This window comes from Malaclemys terrapin, chromosome 1, assembly GCF_027887155.1.
Source record: "Malaclemys terrapin pileata isolate rMalTer1 chromosome 1, rMalTer1.hap1, whole genome shotgun sequence".
In the NCBI taxonomy this organism is placed as follows: domain Eukaryota; kingdom Metazoa; phylum Chordata; order Testudines; family Emydidae; genus Malaclemys; species Malaclemys terrapin.
The window spans coordinates 322,000,760-322,021,476 of record NC_071505.1 but is presented as its reverse complement, the minus strand read 5'-3'; the positions used below and the strand labels follow the sequence as shown (position 1 = coordinate 322,021,476).

The window sequence follows — 20,717 nt, the reverse complement described above, 5'->3', positions numbered from 1 at the left end:
ATAATTATGATCTTTATGAGAAAAGTTTTTTAGATTTATGCAAGCATTTTTTTAAACATCAGGGTAAATTCTCAGTTACTTTACATCATCATAAAACCATGATAATTCCATTGACTTATAAGACCCTAGATAGCTAGACTTCAATTGAGTTTATCTGGCATAACTGAAGTCAGAATTTGGTACAATGCATTGTCATTTGTACAAGTTTCTGTACTACAGAAACTTGAAAGACAACAGAGAAATTATGTGTTGCAGTAGTTTTGAGTCAGGATTGATGAAACTTGACATACACACACAGACAGAAGGGTGATCAAACCTAATTAAACATAACCATTAACAAATAAAACCACAGACAGCAAATGCAGTAATTAACATGGTAGGTTGCACAACTAATATCCAAACTTTCTGTAATAATCAATATTATTATTGTCATTTGGTTTCGTTTGTGTAAATAATTTCTTTATTATTTTGGAAGGTAATACTTCATCTTCTGAATGTAGAACTCCCATTTAAGTCTATAGGAATTTCACATTCAGGGATTTTGACATCTCCATGTATAATATTGGTCAATGTTAATTTAATTTGGCCTCTTTCCTTAAGCTTTGCTAAATTTATAAATAGAAATTAAGGAAAATAACTTTCCTCCTACTATTCAGAGCTTTGGAAAGGATTGAGGTATCTTGGCTATAGACTAAAGCCAACTGCAATAAAAAAATTACTTTATAGCTGGGCTACTAGTATGCACTAGATTTCTAGAGCCATATGAATTCCCATATGAATTCTTGGTCCTTTTGGAGACAGATTAATAATGAGTCAAGAGAAAAATGTTGCAGAAGACTATCAATTATTTTATTAATTACCAATAGGAGGAGATTACAAGCACTGAATATTTTAATTTAATACTTTATTCTTTACCATTCACTTTTTACAAAACTTTAAGAGAACAGAGTATGGGTCTCTTTTTTTAGAATTTCTACCTCAACATGGTGTTCCTGAAATACACAGCCTTGCCTGTGTATATCAAGAACCCCATGTTCTGGCAGAAAAGAGACCCATGGTCTGTTCTCTTTAATGTGCGTCCATTTTATCTGCTACAATGGGACACCCCATTTTCTTCAGGAGGCCCAGAGAACGCAAAGATTTATTAATGGCCAAAGAAGGGGAACTGTTTAAATTCTAGTAGATTATAATCCTGTTTATACTATTGAAGTTCTAACAAATCTTTTAAAGAAATTGTTCTATGGTGTGTCTCCAATTAACCAGAATTATTCTGGTTTATATTATTTGTATTGTGGCAGCAATAACAGCCCTAGTTAGGGACCCAGGACCCCACTGTGCTTTGCACTACAGAAATAGATAACAAAAAGATGGTCCCTGGTTACAGTCTATGTACAAGACAAGAAACAACAGATAGATGGGAAGCACAAGGAAACAATGAGATAGAACTGGTCAGCATAATAGTCATTGGTATCAGTACAGCAACTTCCAACGCATAGGCGTCTCTTTTGCTTCTCCTTTGAAGACAATGCCACTGTCTAGAGATTCCTCAATCGATTTGCATTCTGGAGAGTCTTCTTTGTGGTAGCTGAAATAGAGATTCCAGTAGATGTTGATTGGAGATTGCCATTGCATGTGTGTTTTTTGTTGCTTCTCTTTTTCAATGATTTCCATGAAAATGGTTAACTCAGTTCCTTCTGGGTCATGTTAACTAAGGAATGTGTGCATCTCATTGGTTTCACACTTTCTTTGAATGTTCTCTATATAAATAAGGTATGAAAAAACTTTGACAATTATTAATTTTCTTTCCCATTAATTTTGGTGAGGAGATGGATTTTGGTTCACAGGCAAGGTAAATATCTTCTGATTTTTTTTTACATTATTGATCATTAACTTCATAAATATTAAAATTTTTGTGTTCCTCAATTCAAACTAGTGTGTCTACTGTAACAAAATATTTTTTATATATACATTTACAAAGTTCTTAGAATTGTATGTGGATCTCAATACAAGCTATATATTCATTTCTTTCAGTGTTTTGAGATTGCAAAAATATCACAATTTAATACAACCCACAATTTAAATTAAAGCTTAGGAAATTTCTTTGTAACTTCAAAATGCACTTTACAGTCATACATCATTAATTTTAATATGTAACTTTTTATTGCAGAAACAGTTATTACGGTTTATTAACCACATGTTTGTATTTTCTGTTGTTCAGAGTGTAAAATGAAGGCATATAATTGACTTAACAGGTTATAACAGAATTATGACAAATATCCTTTTAAAAAAAAAGAATTATTTCTGTGTAAATCTTCTGTCTAAATCTGTGTTAAGAAAGTAAAATCCCAAACTCAAGGTCCATTAGTTTTCACCTGTCTGCTTAATATGAGGAGGAGATGTCTGGCTTTTCTGTAATCATATTAAAATGAAGGTGTTTGTCCTTGGTCTGTCAGAATAATTCCATTTTGTATTAGGGCTATTTTTTAGCTCATTACAAAGAATGCTGTCTGCATTATAGATGCCTTAAACATTACTTCAGTTTGTATCTCAATCTTTAACACATTTCATTTTAAATGTCCTCTTTGAACTCCTTCATAAATATACACACAAACTACATTTCATTAGATGAGTATAGAAGTGTCTGTACATCAGGGCTCATGTAATATATTCATTTCTATGAAATAGCTGTTATTATTAATATAATTGGGGAATATTTATCCCTCAGAGTCATATATAATGGCCCCGCACCTCTGTCATTCACTTGGCTCCATGCAGCACACATTACACTATTTGCCTAACACAGGAGTGCAAAACTGAGAGGCAGCACAGAACAATAAGGTAGGCCTGGCAGAACTTGGACCCATCCATGGGCAGGGTAATCATCACCCTGGTTTAGGAGCAGGGATAGTATTATATACAGTATATTTTAAGAGTAGAGGAGGAAGTAACATCTATGACCCTGTGGGTTGCTGGCCCCATGGATCAGTGGTTTGCTGTGGGTTCATTTCTGCTAAAATAATGACAACCAGAGAAGTGGATGGGTCAGGCACTTGGTAATGGGCATGAAGCTTTCCACCTCCAGGTCATTGGTAGAGTTGATTGGGAATTTTCAACTAAATGTTTTTTGCTGTAAAATACTAATTTGTTGAAACTGAAACTTTTTATAGGAATGTATGAGTTTTGACTCATTGGGAAAGGTTTCTCGGGTCCAGAATAGAAGAATTTTTGGATCATAAAAGACTGACTTTATATTCCAGTGTTCAAGGCACTAACCTGGGATGTGGGAAACCTAGTTTCAATTCCTTGGTCTGAATCAGGCAGAGCAGAGACTTGAACCTGGGTCTTCTACTTCTTAGGGGAGTGGCCTAAGCACTGGGCTATTGACTATTCTAAGTGGGAGTGCTCTCTCATTTTTCACAAAAAAATGTTGACAGTTCTCAGTTTCATTCTGATACGGAATGGAAAATAATTTGAAATCTCAAAAATATTTTGTGAGATGGAAAAACTGTTTCCTGCTCAGCCCAAGTCACCAGTTCAAATCCATCCCAAGTCAAAAGAAATTTCTATCTGGGACATCACTTTAGAAGCCTATGTGAAATTAGTTGTTGGTCTTATTCCAGTTCTTGATGGACAATTGTCAACACTACAAAACCTACTTTTCCTTTTCTCCCCCTCACTTATCTCAGCAGCAGACAGGACAAAGAAGTAATGAGCATGGAGACTGAATGATCTCTGCACATGCAGAGGTGGTAATGCCGGGTTAGACTCAAGGTACATTGGCAAGGCAGTATGTAAAAGGTAAACTTCTGAGGCATTTGATGTATTTGTTCTTAAGGCGAAATAGAGAAATTCAGTCTCCACTGCTGTCTATCTGGCATCTTTACTAAGCACTAAATTTATTTACCAAAATTAATATATAGATTTAGACTTCTGTGGTCTCTCCTTTAATGGTATCTGATTTGCTTACAGTTAATGAGGCAAATTCTGCAACAATTTACTATTCATGACATCACTCTGTAAAACACAAGTGCTTTACATTATGCACTGTTAATTTTCTTATGCAGTATACTCTCTTTAAAAAGGGGATATACACATGTAAAAGCAAAATATATTAAGCACCAGAATGGCACATACGTTCTTTTTTTTTTTTTTTGCTGCTTTGATTTTCTGTTCACAAACTCTGCTTAATGGAAATATTTCCATCGGAACTACTGATCTTGAAGAAATATGGCCAAAGTAGAGAGATTCTCATAAGGAGATGGTTCTCTGTTCATTGAACTCCTCATTAAGCTATCTCCTATTTACAGTAACATAAAATCTTCAGTGATTATAGTTGGGCATCCCTCAAGTCTAGAGAATAATTTGGCACACATATAAGAGAACCTGCTTCATTCAACCTTTATCCATGTATGAGGGTCACCTATGCATAATTCATTTTCTATAAAGAAGACTGCTTCTTTTAAAAAAAATGCATTCCATTTATTATCCATAGATTTTGGAAGTGGTAGGGGTCATGACTCACATTAAAGTTGCTGGAAGTTATGCAGTTAAAACCTCAGGCCCTGCTTTGAAAATGTATAGTAGGTGTTATCTTGGCACTAATTCTAAGATAAGAGTAAACAAATCTAATCTCTCAGGGCATAAACTGAACACCAACAGAGCACAGAAAGATATTTTCTTCTCCGTGAGCCATGTATCTCATCGCACACTTTGGCTAGGTGCATTCTTTAGAGGGTGTCTGATTTATTCTGATACCGCAGTTATTGATTGCCACTGCAGGCAAAATACTAGACTTGATGACTAATGGTCTGAAAGAGTGTTGTGGTTCCTACGTTCCTAATACTAACACTCCATTCAGTCTTCTATTGTCTTCTATTTTTCTTGAAAAATAGAATTGCAAATAAGTGGTTTGTTAATAGCTGCTCTTCTTTTGTTTAAATGTAAATTATAGCCAAGATTCATATGGTTAATATTTAACCAAAGGGTTTTAACATTCCCTTTCATTCACCTCATTTACCTCAAACTAATTATTATAGCAAGGGGGAATTGCTTATGTCATTCTGCAACTCCCTGTTATTTGAAGGTTTTTTTAAAGCATTTGTAGTATTTATTTTATAGCCAAACCTGCACTCTAACACATTCCTATACCATATATTGACTAACACCAACCCCCTGTGGTAACATAAGTGCAATTAAAAGATTTAACTAGTGAGTAATCAAGTGGACTGAAACTGGAACCTTATATTACCCTCCCTACCCCTTGAACTTCATTGGTTTGACTAAAAGGGAACCTGGGTCCTAAATACCATTTGTTTCTTTCTTTGCAAAACTGTAACCTGACTATTGAGGTTCTTTCTTTCTTTCTTTCTTTCTTTCTTTCTTTCTTTCTTTCTTTCTTTCTTGTGGGGAGGGTGGGAATCTTCCCATTACAGAAAAAAAGACAGACCTCAAACCTTTTATCCAAAAGACACTTGTCTAGGTATACCGCAAGAAGGACAGGAGACTTGTTATGGGTTTTAATCAGGCCTCAACTTTATTATATAGATGTCTGGAACTACCTGGCAGATAAAGTGTACAGTGCAGGCAAATGCATGTTTATTCAAATCAATTCTTCGGGGCTTCCACCGGCCCCCTTTGTTTCCATCCAGGTCCCCCAGCCGACCCATGGCTTGGACCTTACCATCCACCAGCCTCACAAGAGGCTTAAGGAGGGCTATGAGAATGTGGGGGGGCAGAACCCCAGACCAGCTGTGGGCTGAGCGGGGCCAGAACCCCAGACTGGCTGCGGGCTGAGCAGGGCTAGCGGCCGGTATCCCAGGCAGGCAGCAGGCTGAGCTGGGCTGGTGGCTGGGACTCCAGACCGTCAGTGGGCTGAGTGGTTTCCCCAGCTATTTAGCCAGGGCCTGAAATGTGTCCAACAGGTGAAACCAGCTCGCCCTGTGAACAAAAATTGTGCAATTAATGCACTATTTGGTTTAGTCCCACTGACTGCACCATTGGCCTGTGCAACATTGTACTAAATTTCTGAAAAGCTGCACAGGATACTGAACAGCCCATGGGCATAGCCTTGTTGAAATAAAATTGCCAGCCGTAGGCATCTTAAACAACCACCATTGTTAAATACCTAGCAAATACTATTACATGCCCAGGGCCCTTTTTGGGATTGTTGTGGCATGAACAACCCCCTGACACCCTTGGTGTTATGCCCTTGAACCACAGTGTGTGATACCACCTTATTCCAGTTTGTGTTGCTGCCCTTAATGGAAACTGCTTATGACATGCCCCCAAACATATTGGGTGTCCGCTTAATTATATTTGTAGACCCCTGTGCAGACCCCTCACATCTAGCTGCCTGAAGCTGTTGTTGTAAATGCAAATTAGCTTGCAGCAGCTGTGTAATACCATCAGTGCCCTCCACTGAAGGTGCCATTCCTAGGTGGGTCTGCCTAGGCTTCTTGAGCTTCCACTCCTGGGCCCAGAGTATTTAATACCCCAATCGTCTGACTCCTGTTCCCCTTCGTGAACTCACTGAGTGACTGGTTTTAGATTAGATTAGATTAATTAGATATCCCATCTCCTAGAACTGGAAGGGACCTTGAAAGGTCATCAAGTCCAACCCCCTGCCTTCACTAGCAGGACCAAGTACTGATTTTGCCCCAGATCCCTAGGTGGCCCCCTCAAGGATTGAACTCACAACCCTGGGTTTAGCAGGCCAATGCTCAAACCACTGAGCTATCTGTTCGCCCCCCCCCCCCCCCCCCCGCCGTGGTTGAGCACGGATCCTGCAACTGCCACCCATTGCCAGGCTGGAAGGCCAATTACCACCTCTGCCACCCATTTCCCCAACCTCTCTTTGGTTTAGATTACAGTCACCCCCAGGATCAGCATTACCGCCATCCCTTGTGTTAGGTGGAAGAAAACATCCTGTTTTTTTAGGTGACCTTGCGCCCTTTGAAGCGTTGTAATGCTGTGGAGAAGCCTCAGAAACAACGTCACTGACCGTTTGCTGCACATCTTAGCTCACCACCCCATTAATGCACACAGCGTGCTCACCTGAGTGCGTGGACACTTTCCTATGATCGTTTGCCTCCCTTAGTCCATGAGGCTGCCCTGGGTTATGCCTTGGGTTATTAAACACACCACCCTGGGCAGTAGCAGTCCATGCACTTGTGAGCCCCCTTGCCCCTACTGCAATACTGTGTGTCTTGGATTTCCTTCCAGTCCACGGGCTCCCTTGGGGCTGCCCCGCCTTTGCCTGTCCCCTTTCCAGCAAAGGTATAGGCACATGAGTAGTAAGCAGCACACAGCCATGAAACAGTTAAATTTTTCTTGCCTTGCTCTGTCCCTCTTCCCTCCCTCCCCCCACATTAATTGTCCCTTGCGTTGCTCCAAGTGAAATGAGAGGAGGGGCCAAACCCATGCTGATGTTTATAACTCCTCGTTCCTAGGTGGTGAGTGATCCTCCACGCTGACTGCTTTTCCAGCAGCTGTATGACTACCTCATCTCACGAGCCAGAAAGCATTGGCCTGAACTCCCGGCCAGCCAGAAAACACACACACCTCTCTCCCCCCATCCCCCGTGCTTAAAGTGCAGGGTGGTGACTATGAGGGTATGTCTACAGTATGAAATTAGGTCGATTTTATAGAAGTCAATTTTTAGAAATCGATTTTATACAGTCAATTGTGTATGTCCCCGCTAAGTGCATTAAGTCGGTGGAGTGCGTCCTCACTACCGTCACTAGCATCGACTCACGGAGTGGTGCACTGTGGGTAGCTATCCCACAGTTCCCGCAGTCTCCACTGCCCTTTGGAATTATGGGTTAAGCTCCCAATGCCTGATGGGGCAAAAACATTGTCGCAGGTGGTTTTGGGTACATGTCGTCACTCTCCCCTCCCTCCCTCTTTCCCTCCCTCCGTGAAAGCAACTGCAGACAATCTTTTCGTGCCTTTTTGCCTGGGTCACCTGTGCAGACACCATAGCATGGCAAGCATGGAGCCCGCTCAGATCACCGCTGCTGTTGCGAGCATTGTAAACACTTCGTGTATTATACAGCAGTATGTGCAGAACCTGGCTAAGAGATGGCAGCACAAGGACGATTGTGATGAGGACATGGACACAGACATTCCTGAAAGCACGGGCTGTGGCAATTGGGACATCATGACAGCAGTGGGGCTGGTTGATATAGTGGAACGCCGATTCTGGACCCGGCCAACAAGCACAGACTGGTGGGACCGCATAGTGTTGCAGTATGGGATGATTCCCAGTGGCTGCAAAACTTTCAGATGCATATGGCCACTTTCCTGGAACTCTGTGATTGCTTTCCCCTGCTGAAGCACAGGAATCCCAAGATGAGAGCTGCCCTGACTGTTGAGAAGTGAGTGACGATACCACTGTGGAAGCTTGCAATGCCTGACTGCTACTGGTCAGTCAGGAATCAATCTGGAGTGGGCAAATCTACTGTGGGGACTGCTGTGATTCAAGTAGCCAATGCAATCACTGATGATCTGCTATCAAGGATAATCACTCTGGGAACTGTGCAGGTCATAGTGGATGGCTTTGCTGCAATGGGTTTCCCTAACTGTGGTGGGACGATAGGATGTTGAAATGCCAATAGTTATCCTTGGAGACCCAGCTTACCCTTTGCTCCCATGGCTCATGAAGCCACACACACAGGCAGCCTGGACAGTAGTAAGGAGCAGTTCAACTATAGGCTGAGCAACTGCAGAATGGTGGTAGAATGTGCCTTTGAAAGTTTAAAAGCTCGCTGGTGCTGTTTGCTGACTAGGTTATACCTCAGCACAACCAATATTCCCATTGTTATTACTGCTTGCTGTGTGCTCCATAATATCCGTGAGAGTAAGGGGCAGATGTTTATGGTGGGGTGGAAGGTTGAGGCAAATCGCCTGGCTGCCAAGTTTGAACAGCCAGACAACAGGGTGATTAGAAGAGCACAGGTAGGCGCGCTGCGCATCAGAGAGGCTTTGAAAACCAGTTTCATGACTGGACAGGCTACGGTGTGACAGTTGTGTGTGTTTCTCCTTGATGCAAACCGGCCCCCTTTGTTGATTTTAACTCCCTGTAAGCCAACCACCCTCCCCCCTTTGATCACAGCTGGCAAAGGAAATAAAGTCATTATTGTTTTGAAACCATGCATTAGGGTGGGGTGGGGGAGGAGGGGAAGAGGGATGGACAAGGCCACATTGCTTATTGTAGCCACACTACAAATCAAAACTGTTTGAATGACAGCCTTCTGTTGCTTGGGCCATCCTCCAGAGTAGAGTGGCTGGGTGCCCAGAGCCTCCCCTCCCCGCCACGTTCTTGGGCGTCTGAGTGAGAAGGATATAGAACTTGGTGAGGAGGGCAGGCGGTTGTACAGTGGATGCAGCAGCAGTCTGTGCTCTTGTTGGCTTTCCTGCAGCTCCAACAGACGCTTTGTCATGTCCGTTTGCTACCCCATTAGCCTTAGCATTTCATCCTGCCTCTTCTCATTGCATTCACTTAATGCTTTCCTGGACTCTGCCACTGAATGCCTCCATGCATTCAGCTGTGCCCTATCAGTGCGGGAGGACTGCATGAGCTCGGAAAACATGTCATCGCAAGTGTGTTTTCTTCGCCTTCTAATCTGCGATAACCTCAGGGACAAAGATGATAGGGGGAGCATAGAAACATTTGCACCTGTGGGGAGATAAAAAGGGAGAGTAAAATTTAAGATGATACATTTTTGAGAACAAAAGGGAGACTCTTTCACAGTGAATCAAGCAATTCACAGCAGACAGCACATGTGCTTTAGGTACAAGGTTGCATTTTGCCTTTTATATTGAGCACCTGCTGGTTTGGTGACACATCACACAAGGCTGGGCAACAGAATTCGGTTTCCAGGCAGCTATGGTAAGCCAAAGGGTACGCAGGTTTGGCTTCTGACGCCTTGATAACATGTGGGAATGTTTTCAAACTGCAGCACCCCCCTTTCCCATAGCAAGCAATGCCGGTTGGGTTTGCCATTTAAAAGGAGGGGCTGTGGTTTTCGGGTGGATGTGCAGCACACGCCTCTCCCACCCCTCCGCGTGGCTATTTGGGATGATCCCTTAACCCCTCCCCCCACCGCATGGCTATTCTCAGGGATGATCCCTTTTAGCCAAGCACAAACAGCCCAGCATGAACAGGGTCCTTTTACTGTTCCCTTAAAAAAAATTCCCCTATTTCAACCAGGTGACCATGAATGATATCACTCTCCTGAGGCTAACAGAGAAACATATAGACCGAATGTTGCTTGAATGCGACCATTCACTGCCATGTATTGCGCTGCAATGATTCCAGACTACTTGGTATTGGCTTGGCGTGGTAAAGTGTCCTACCATGGAGGACAAAATAAGGCAGCCCTCCCCAGAAACCTTCTGCGAAGGCTTTCAGAGTACCTCCAGGAGAGCTTCATGGAGATGTCCCTGGAGGATTCCCGCTCCATCCCCAGACACGTTAACAGACTTTTCCAGTAGCTGTACTGGCCACGAATGCATCCCAAGTCTTCAGGGCAAATCAAACATTAAACACTATTGCTTTTAAACCCTGTTCTGTAGTTATAAATGTGTACTCACCAGAGGGGCCTGATCCACCTTGAGGGTCGGGGGTCCCGCCTTGGGAGGGTATTGGCTCCAGGGTGATGAAAAGGTCCTGGCTGCCAGGGAGAACGGATTCACTGCTTGCCTGCTGCACATTCTCCTCCTCCTCCTCTTCCTCATCCACAAAATCCTCCTCTGTGTTGCGTGAGACTCCTCCCTTGCAGGCATCCACAGAGAGTGGTAGGGTAGTGGTAGGGTAGGCATGTATGGGACTCTGACCCACAGCCAGGACCGTAGCAACAAAGAAAGTGGCCCCCTCCGAATATATGTCCGGGCGGGGCCCCTTACAATGCAGAAACTGGAATGCGGTATTTATTTTATACAATATACAGGGTTCATATTATGTATACATAGGCCTACAGTGTACATGTATTCCGTATTTACGCAAAGCGCTTCTTTCGAGCCTTGTTCTCCGCAAATTGGTTAATCAATGCATCATAGTCCAGAGATCTGGCAATCTTGTTTTCGATTGAGATAACTGCAAGCGCAGAAAGCCTGTCATCTGTCATGGTTGAGCGCAGGATATTCTTGATCAGTTTCATTCTGCTGAAGCTCCTTTCAGCACCAGCAACAGTAACTGGTGTGGTCAGAAGAATTTTGATGCAAATGCAAAGATTCGGATATATCTCCTGAAGGCTGTTCTTGTATATGTATGTTAAAAAATTGTTTGCCGTGACAAGTCCTCTCTCTTTCTCGATGACATAAATAAAACGATTCAATTCCATTATGAGTTTGTTGGCATCAATGTCTCCCATTTTTCTTTGCTGTGATTCTCCAGTTCATTTTCTCTGTGACACTGCTTCAGGCTGTTAGCGTTGTACAGAAATCCAAACAACTTATACCATTCCACGAGTTGGTCAAATCGTGACGAAACAGAAGATATGGCCTGATCAGTGAGAACAAGAAAGAACTGAGATTTGAATTTTTCTTCGGCAGAAAGACAACTCGAATCATCAGCACATTCGTAATCAAACATTCTCTTCTTACGTCGCACCCTGGTTTCTGGAAACACCTGGTCAATACCCATATGCTCTGCTATTCCATGTGCATTTGTGACCACAGAGATATATCCTGTATTTCGATAGTCTTCCAAAAACTTCTTTGTAGCACCGACTTCTGCCTGCAGTACGTCAATTGACACATCTGGTGACTGAATTAATTTGCTGGTTTTATTGACGTGAAATAGTATATCGTACCACGTGTACACAATCAGAACAAAAGGCCACGTAGTAACATGGTCTAAAAGCGCACCGGCTTCTGTTGCTGTATTGCCATCTTCCTTTTTGAGCGCATATTCTCGCAAAGATGACAAAGCATTGCACAATTCTTCAAGGTGATAATGCAATGGCTTCACAGCATCAATTCTTGACTCCCAACGAGTGTCCGATAACCCTTTAACAGATATTGGCATATGTTCTTGAAGTATATCCCAACGTGAAGGTGAAGAAGAAAAGATAACTTATATTCTGTTAATCAGACCGAAAAAGTCAACGGCATATTTTGATGACTTTGCCGCGTCTGAGATTGCAAGATTCCAAGTGTGAGCTCCACATGGTACATACAAGGCACGGTCATTTATTTCTAGCATGCGGGCTTGAACCCCTTTATTCTTTCCTCTCATATTTGCGCCGTTATCATAAGCTTGGTCTCTCATGTCAGCAATGTCTATTCTTAAGTTGTTTGCCTTTTCAAGAAACGCTTCCAATAAGCCCTCGCCAGTTGTATCATGAACATTAAGAAAACCAACAAATGCTTCACGAATATTGACACCATCTTCACCATTGCATTCAACAAAGCGTAACACCAAAGACATCTGTTCTTCATGTTCGTCAGGAGTACAGTCCAAAATAACTGACTAATATTTTGCTTTTTTTAAGCTGCGCTATGTTGGCCTCTTGAATGTTACTGGCAACAAGTTGAATCAGCTCGTTTTGGATCTGTGGACTGAGGTACTGAACATGTGTCTCTGCCTTCTTAATCCTCTGTAAAAGTTCGCTGAGGACAGTATCATACTTTGCAAGCAATTCAAACAGTCCCAAAGAGTTGCTATTCGAAGGATCGCTGAGCTTTTCATTACTTCTTCGAAATGCCAAGTTTCTTTCGGACAAGAAAATAACGACATCAACCATGCGTTTGACAACATTTCTCCAGAAATCTCTTTCTTTCAGAAAAGCCTGCAATTCGAGTTGGTCAATAGAAGTACGGTTTACTATGCCTGACCGAAGGTCAAACCATTTCACCATACAGTCTTGATGACCTTTGCCTGTTTCATGCTGCTGAAGTCTTTTTGACAGTGCTTTCCAAGCAGATGTTCCACGACGTAGTGGTATGTCGCCAGTGCCAAATAATTTACAACAAAAACAAAAAATGGCATCTTTCTGAACTGAGTACATTAACCATGAACGTCTTATTTTCTCGCCATTTGCCATGGTTCGATAGAAATGAGTACTTGTGAACCTCCGTCTTTCCTCGTTAAATGGAAATTCGTAACTTTCATTCTGCTGCAGTGGGCCACGTGCAACAACGTCACACACTTGCCTGTCCGATATTATAGACGGCCAATCTCCTGGATCATCAGTCAGTGGTTCAGATTCAGATACTTCTTTCCCAGCAGCAGCTGGAATATCTGTCACAGTTTGTTTGGTAGAACAACTGGCTTCACCGTCAACCTCACTTGAAGCACTTCTGGATATGATTCGTCGCTGCTAGCACTGTCCGTTTCATGTGCCTGTACCTGTACATTGGATTGCAGTGCAAAATACGTTGACAACTTTGGAATTTTCTCAAGTTCCTTCTCAGCATCTTTTGCTGCCTTTCGTTTACTAGCTCCGCTCTTATACGTTCTCTTAGACATCACAAAGCACGCTTCTGCGTTGGAAACGAATCGTTTCAAACGATAAAAAATTAAGCAACTAAATTAATAACATTTATCCGCCGACCGCCATTATGAACGCAAATACACATTCTTTGAATGGGTCCAACTAAAATTCGAAACTGGCCGACAGACAACTGATGTAGCCAATAGCATTATGATGTATCATAATGACTTCACGGTTTTGTCAGTAAAAGCGACATGGATTGTGCAATAGTGTCAATAAATGTCACTTACCTAGTTATACCTTACATTTTTTGGCGACTTTTAGGGGCCCCCTTCCTTGCAGGGCCCCCTCCGGTCGGAGGGTACGGAGGGCGCTCGCTACGCCTCTGCCCACAGCAACCGTTTGCCTCCTTTGTCTTTTGGTAGGTTTGCTTGAGCTCCTGGACTTTCACGCAGCACTGCTGTGTGTCCCTATTGTAGCCTCTGTCCATCATGCCCTGTGCGATTTTGGCATATATATTAGCATTTCTTCTTTTTGATCGGAGTTCTGCCTGCACAGATTCTTCTCCCCATACAGCAATAAGATCCAGTGTCTCCCATTTGCTCCTCTGGTATACAAAACAGTTAAAGTTTCCTTGCCTTGTTCTATCCACCTCCCGCCCCCCCATGCACCTTGAATTCTTTGCTTTGCTTGCTTGTTTGCTTTGCAAAGGCTGATTGCTTCACCTCGCTTGCAAATTCACCTCCCTGGTTGCAGCTTCCAGCCTGCCTGGGGGGAGGGGGGTGAAAGAACCTGGGACAGGGTACACTAGTTCCCTTTCTTTTCACTGTCCCCTTTCTGTATAATTTGCTTGTGGTGGTGAACAGCCCCCCCTGTTTTCCTGAGCTCACCCTTCTCCGGGACCCTGGAGCCATCCTGTTTACACAGCCTGCCTGTGGGTGGAAGTATGTGGAGCAGGGGATGCTAGTTCCCCTTCTTTTCACTGTCCCCTTCCATGTAATTTGCCTGTGCCTGCCTTGTCTCTGGGGCTGGGGGAGGGAGGTAACCCCCCCCCCCTGTTTTTCCTAAATTACCCTTCTCCATGCCCCTGGAACCATGCTGTTTCCAATACTATTTGCTGCTTTTCTGGAGCCATGCTGCTTCCACGTGGTCCTGCAGCAAGTCTTAGAGCCCCAGCCTGTTCCTGTTCTGAAGGCTTCCTTGCTGCTTTCACATAGAGACTTGCCCCACCCAGGTTTTGTACCTTTATGCACATTCTGAGAGGCGGGGGGGGAGTGGGGGGGAACGAGACATTGCTGCAAAGTTTACCACCGAGCACCTTTTGCAGCAGTTTCTGACCTTCTTCCCTCCCCCTCCCTGCCCAACCACAAAGCAGAGCTGTCCTTCTTTGGGTAAGCTCACACAAATGTTGCCCCACCTTTAGTTGTGGTGAAGTCATTATTACTAGAGCTGGTTGGAAAAGGGGTTTATTTCTATGGAAAATGTTTTTGGCATAAAAGTAATCATCAAAATATTTCAGCTTCAAACCAAAATATTTCAATTCTGAAATACTGCCACATTGCCTTATGGGAGATATAATTTAGGTTCATCATGGGAAATTAAAGCTGGCTGGCCCTTAATGGAAAGGCTGGTATCAAGAGGCACATAAACTAAAACTCCTGTGAGGCAATGCAGTGGCATTTCAGAATCAAAATATTTCAGTTTTCTGCTGAAATATTTTACTTATCAGTTTTTCAATGAACAGTGGAAAATTTCTGCAGAAGACAGACACTTTTTGTAAAATATTTCAATGTATTGAAAACCTAATTTTCCAATGAAAGAAAGTTGACAGAAAATTTTCAACCAGTCCTACTCATTACGCTGAAGCTTGATGTTCCAAATGAAATCCATCTCAGATACAATTTGCAAAATCAAAACTGAAAGAACAATGATTGTAAACACAAAACACTGCCATCTTGGTCAGAACTCTGGAACTAACTATCAGGGATCAGCCCTTACATGATTCAGAATCCAGAGTCTGAGGCTAATATAACTTATTTTCTTTCAGTTATCTAATTTTCCTACAAAAATGAGAGAGTTATGAAAAAAAGTGGTGGTACTTTTGTAGCATATTGTGACAGACCCAGACCAGTGGGGTACAGGAGTCTGGTAGAGGGCAAATATACTGGTCACTGGATGAGTAGTTTTCTGTTCCCTGAGTGACCAGAGAAGGGGCTGCACTAGAGTAATCAGGAACCTGCTAGAACCGGTTAAGGCAGGCAGACTAATTAGGACACCTGGAGCCAATTAAGAAGAAGCTGCTAGAATCAATTAAGGCAGGCTAATCAAGCACCTGGGTTTTAAAAGGAGCTCACTTCAGTTTGTAGTGTGAGTGTGAGGAGCTGGGAGCAAGAGGCGCAAGGAGCTGAGAGGGTGTGCTGGTGGAGGACTGAGGAGTACAAGCGTTATCAGACACCAGGAGGAAGGTCCTGTGGTGAGAATAAGGAAGGTGTTTGGAGGAGGCCATGGGGAAGTAGCCCAGGGCGTTGTAGCTATCATACAGCTGTTACAGGAGGCACTATAGACAGCTACAGTCCACAGGGCCCTGGGCTGGAACCTGGAGTAGAGGGCGGGCCCGGGTTCCCCCCAAACCTCCCAATTGACCTGGACTGTGGGCTCTTCCAGAGGGGAAGGTCTCTAGGCTGTTCCCCAACCCACATGGTGCATCTCTGAGGCAAGAAAATCTGCCAATAAGCGCAGGACTCACCAAGAGGAGGAACTTTGTCACAATATGTAGAATCAAATAGATGCAGAAAAGCAGACATACAAAAAGGATCTCAGGTAGTCTTTGTTAAATCATCCCTGTAATTATATCAGCAGGAATTATTAGCATAATTTTCTTTTCCAAAGTCATAGGAAGGCATTCTTGTTTCTGATTATGCCTGTTCCTGTACATAGAGAAGTGATATGGGTATCTCTCATTGTGCTTAGCGCCTCTGGATTCAGAACATGTTCTCCTTCTCGAAATATGTTGAAACCACAACAAATCAATTCCAGATCTGTCCAAATTTTAAATTCAGTGAGGGTTGCACAGGCATATCATTTGAATTTCTAATCTCAGAACAAGTCAAACTACACAATTTAGGGAGCTCACTGATCTTTTCATTGACAGTACTTTCATCAGGTTCTCATTGGAAGGAGGCCAAGAACAATTATTATAATGAACAATCAGGGTTTGTGTGTTGCTCATTTTACCTAGGAAACTGAGATTGATCTGAAGCCTCCAATACTGAGGAATCAGGACTTTTTACATCTCATCTTGAAGTCAGTACCATTCTGTGGCACCCAGTTTATTTTTTCTTGGAGGTTTTCCATCCCATTGATCTGGCCTGACCCTACTTAGGTCCTTATATAGGATGAGATCACAGCTTGAGGAGACATGTTGCTTCTCGCTCCAGAAGTGGATGCATTTCAGTGATAAGTGTCTACATAAAGTGTTTCAGAACATTTCTGGATAAATGTTGCTAATATAAATCAGTATAAATCAAATGGATAAACAAATACATTTTTGAAGTAAATATTAAACAAATTGGCACATGAAATTACAAGTCCAAGAGCAAAGATTTTTAATGAATCCGTAAACTTGGTATATGTACCCTGTGACTGAAGAATTGCAAATATAGTACCTATATTTAAGAAAGGAAAAAGAAATGGTCTGGGAAACTACCAACCTGTTAGTTTGACCTCAATTGTATGCAAAGCCTTAGAACAAATTTTGAAAGAGAGAGTAGTTAAGGACCTAGAAATAAATGATATTTGGTATAAAATACAATATGATTTTACAAAAGACAGAACAAGGCAGACCAACCTGATCTCTTTCTGTGAGAAAATTACCAAGAAATGAAGTAGATCTGATTTAACTGAATTTCAGTAAAGCATATGATACAGTTCCATAGGGCAAATTATTAATTAAATTTGAAGATGGAGATTAATATGAGAATCAAAAGGTGGGTAAGGAACTGGTTTAAGGAGAGACTGCAACATGTCATGTTGAAAGGTGAACTGTAAGACTGGAGGGACGTTACAAATGGAATTTCTCCAGGATCGGTCTTGGGACCAATCTTTATTTAATGTTTTCAATAATGACCTTGGTACAGAAAGTGGGAGTGTGCTAATAAAATTTGCAGAAGATCCAAACTGGGAGGCATTGCCAATACAAAGGAAAACTGGAATATCATACAAGAAGATTTGGACAATCTTTAAGACTGGAGTAATAGAAATGGGATGAAATTTAATAGTGCAAAGTGCAAGGTCATGCACTTAGACTAATAACAAGAATTTTTGCTATATGCTGGGGACATTCCAGATGGAAGTGACAGAGGTGTATTGGTCAACCACAGGATGACTATGAGCAGCCAATGTGATGCAATCCTAAAATGCATCAGGTGAGGTGTTTTCAGTAGAGACAGGGAAGTGTTATTACCATTGTACAAGGCTCTGGTGAGACCTCATCTGGAATACAGTGTGCAGTTCTGGTCTCCTTAATTTAAGAAGGTTGAATTCAAGCTGGAACAGGTGCAGAGAAGGGCTATTAGGATGATCAGAGGAATGGAGAACCTACCTTATGGGAGGAGACTTAAGGAGTTTGGCTTGTTTAGCCTAACAAAACAAAGGTTGAGTGGAGTTATGGTTGCTCTTTAAAAATACATCAGTGGGGTATACATCAGGGAAGGAGAGAGGTTATTTAAGTTACGGACCAATATTGGCACAAGAACATATAGATTTAAATTAGACATCAATGAGTTTAGGCTTGAAATGAGATGAAGGTTTCTAACCATCAGAGGAGTGAAGTTCTGGAACAACCTCCCAAGGGGAATAGTGCTGACAAAAAACGTAATTCTTTGAAGACTGATAAATTTATGGGATAGGCCCATCCACAACTGCTATTAGTTATTTTCCTCAATGGCAGGTGATGGGATACCAGATGGAGAGGGCTCTGAGTTACTACAGAGAATTCTTTCCCAGGTGTCTGTCTGGTGGGTCTCACTGATTACCATATTTGGGGTCAAGAAGAAATTCCCCCAAGTCAGATTGGCAAAGTCCCTTCCTCAGCAGCCTGATCACTTGCTGATGTGAACTAGAGTAAATGGTGGATTTTCCGTAACTTGAAGTCTTTAAATCAAGATTTGAGGACTTCAGTAACTCAGTCAGAGGTTATGGGCCTATTGTAGCAGTGGATGGGTGAAGTTCTGTGGCCTGCGATGTGCAGGAGTTCAGACTAGGGTCAGGGGTAGTCAACAGGTGGACCATGGGCCAAATCCGGACTGCCAGATGCTTTTGAATGGACAGCAAACTCTTTTTATTTCCTTACTATTGTCATTATTGTTGTTTTTGTATTATTTTCTCTGGAATCCGGACCTTGAGCAAGAAATTTGGACCTTAACAAAAATAATTGCCTACCCCTGGCACTAGATGATCATCACAGTCCCTTCTGGCCTTAAAGTCTAGGAGTCTATGGAGCACCTGATAGAGAACTTCCTGCAATCCATCTCCCTTGTTAGGTCACACTTTGATAATAGCCAATACCTTGATCTATACCCAGTGAATAGGTGCTTCAATAGATCATTGAGCCCCATATGATAAATACTTCTTCTGGCTCATTCTACTCCTATGTTCAGGAACTTCATTCTACAGCAGTGGAAGCTTCTGAGTCCTCTCTGAGGGTATCCTGAAGCAGAGTATATTGCAGTAGTCTAGCCATGATCCACATCAGAGAGGAATGTTCATAGCCTCTAGATCAACCACAGGCAAATAACGGTACACATAGGATGTTTGTCACTTGAGACTCCACGATGACTAATGGTTCTAATATGACCCCAAGACAACAAATCTACCATAGTTACTTCCCTGTAAATATTCAAGTGAGGGCATAACCATTAAGTTTGTCTCTAGAGCCAGCTCTCAAGGCCCCTATAATTCAAGGAGGAGTCAGATCTTCTGGATGAAAGGCAGTATATAAATATAAACTATTCATAACTAGAGCTGGTCATAAAATTTTCATAAGAACAGTTTTTCCATCATAAAAAGTTGTTTCAATAAAACCAAACTTTTTAAAGAAATTGTATTTCAACCAAATTTCTGATGAAAGAAAAATATTTCAGAATGACATATCTTTCATTTTGGAAAAAAATTGTTTTGGAAAATTTCAAAGTTGTTTCAAATTTCAAAATTGTGTTATAAATTTTGTTATGATTTGTGTGTGTGTGTGTGTGTGTGTTTTTATTTTATTTTCATATTATTGTCCTTCTTTCTGTTTGTTTTGTAATGAAACAGTTTGATACAAACAGGAGACACATTGATCTAGAAAGGAAGATAACATGTTTCAATCATTACTAACCCTGACTGACAACTGTACTAATCAGTACTAGCAGCTGTCCTTTGTAATATGAACAATAAAATAAAAATTAATTGACTATTTCAGCTATGTTATATGATGACCTCACAATAGTCGTGCATAATATGCGTTATTGCTTATGTGCTATTAATGTTAAAAAATAATATAAAATGAAAAAAAAATCTAAGCAAAATTTCAAAATTTTATGAAACAATACTTTTCCAAAATGACACAAATTTACAGGATGTTTGTTTTGCAAAATATTTTGAAATCATTCAGATTCTAACAGAAAAAATATTTAAAATGTTAACATTTTCCATGAATCAGAAATAGTGAGTTTCAATCAGCTCTCTTCATCATAAGGCACTGCAACTTCACTCAAAAGTTTACTGGGGGAAGTGAAATATACCTAATTCAATTTCAGTTGCTGGGAGAAATTTAGGGAGGCAAAATGTAGTTACCCAAAACTGGATTGTGACCTGGATACTGGAGAAACTATATGGGAAAGAGTATTAAAAATAAATGTGCTATATAGCAGATTTGCTTATAGAGCCATGAGAGCGGATTCTCCTCCCCGCTTATAACAATGTATTGCACACAATATTCTTTGAATGACATATTAACAACCCTCTCTATAGGCTGCAGATTAGACACAAGGCAGCCTCTTCACCTTTATTTCTCTTTTTCTATGCATGAAAGTCTTTTATCAGTGAAGGAAATCAATAAACAGGAAATGGTAAAAAGAAATAAAAGAGCTATTAAATGTCTTATAAATGGTACACTGCCTAACACTCTTCCACTTACACCATATCCATGCATGGTAAGGAGCAATAAACAGGGTTAAAGTAATGTAGAAATCTTTGCAGTAGAAATTGATTTATTTTTCAAGACCTCCTATCATAGATTAA

At 41.6% G+C, this 20,717-nt stretch overlaps 1 protein-coding gene across 1 annotated transcript in view; it reads left to right on the top strand.

Annotated features, from left to right (window-relative positions):
* The window catches only part of CNTN5 (contactin 5), a 987,470-nt gene that overhangs the window by 671,694 nt on the left and 295,059 nt on the right, over positions 1-20,717 (top strand). The gene's annotated exons all lie outside the window — the stretch shown is intronic.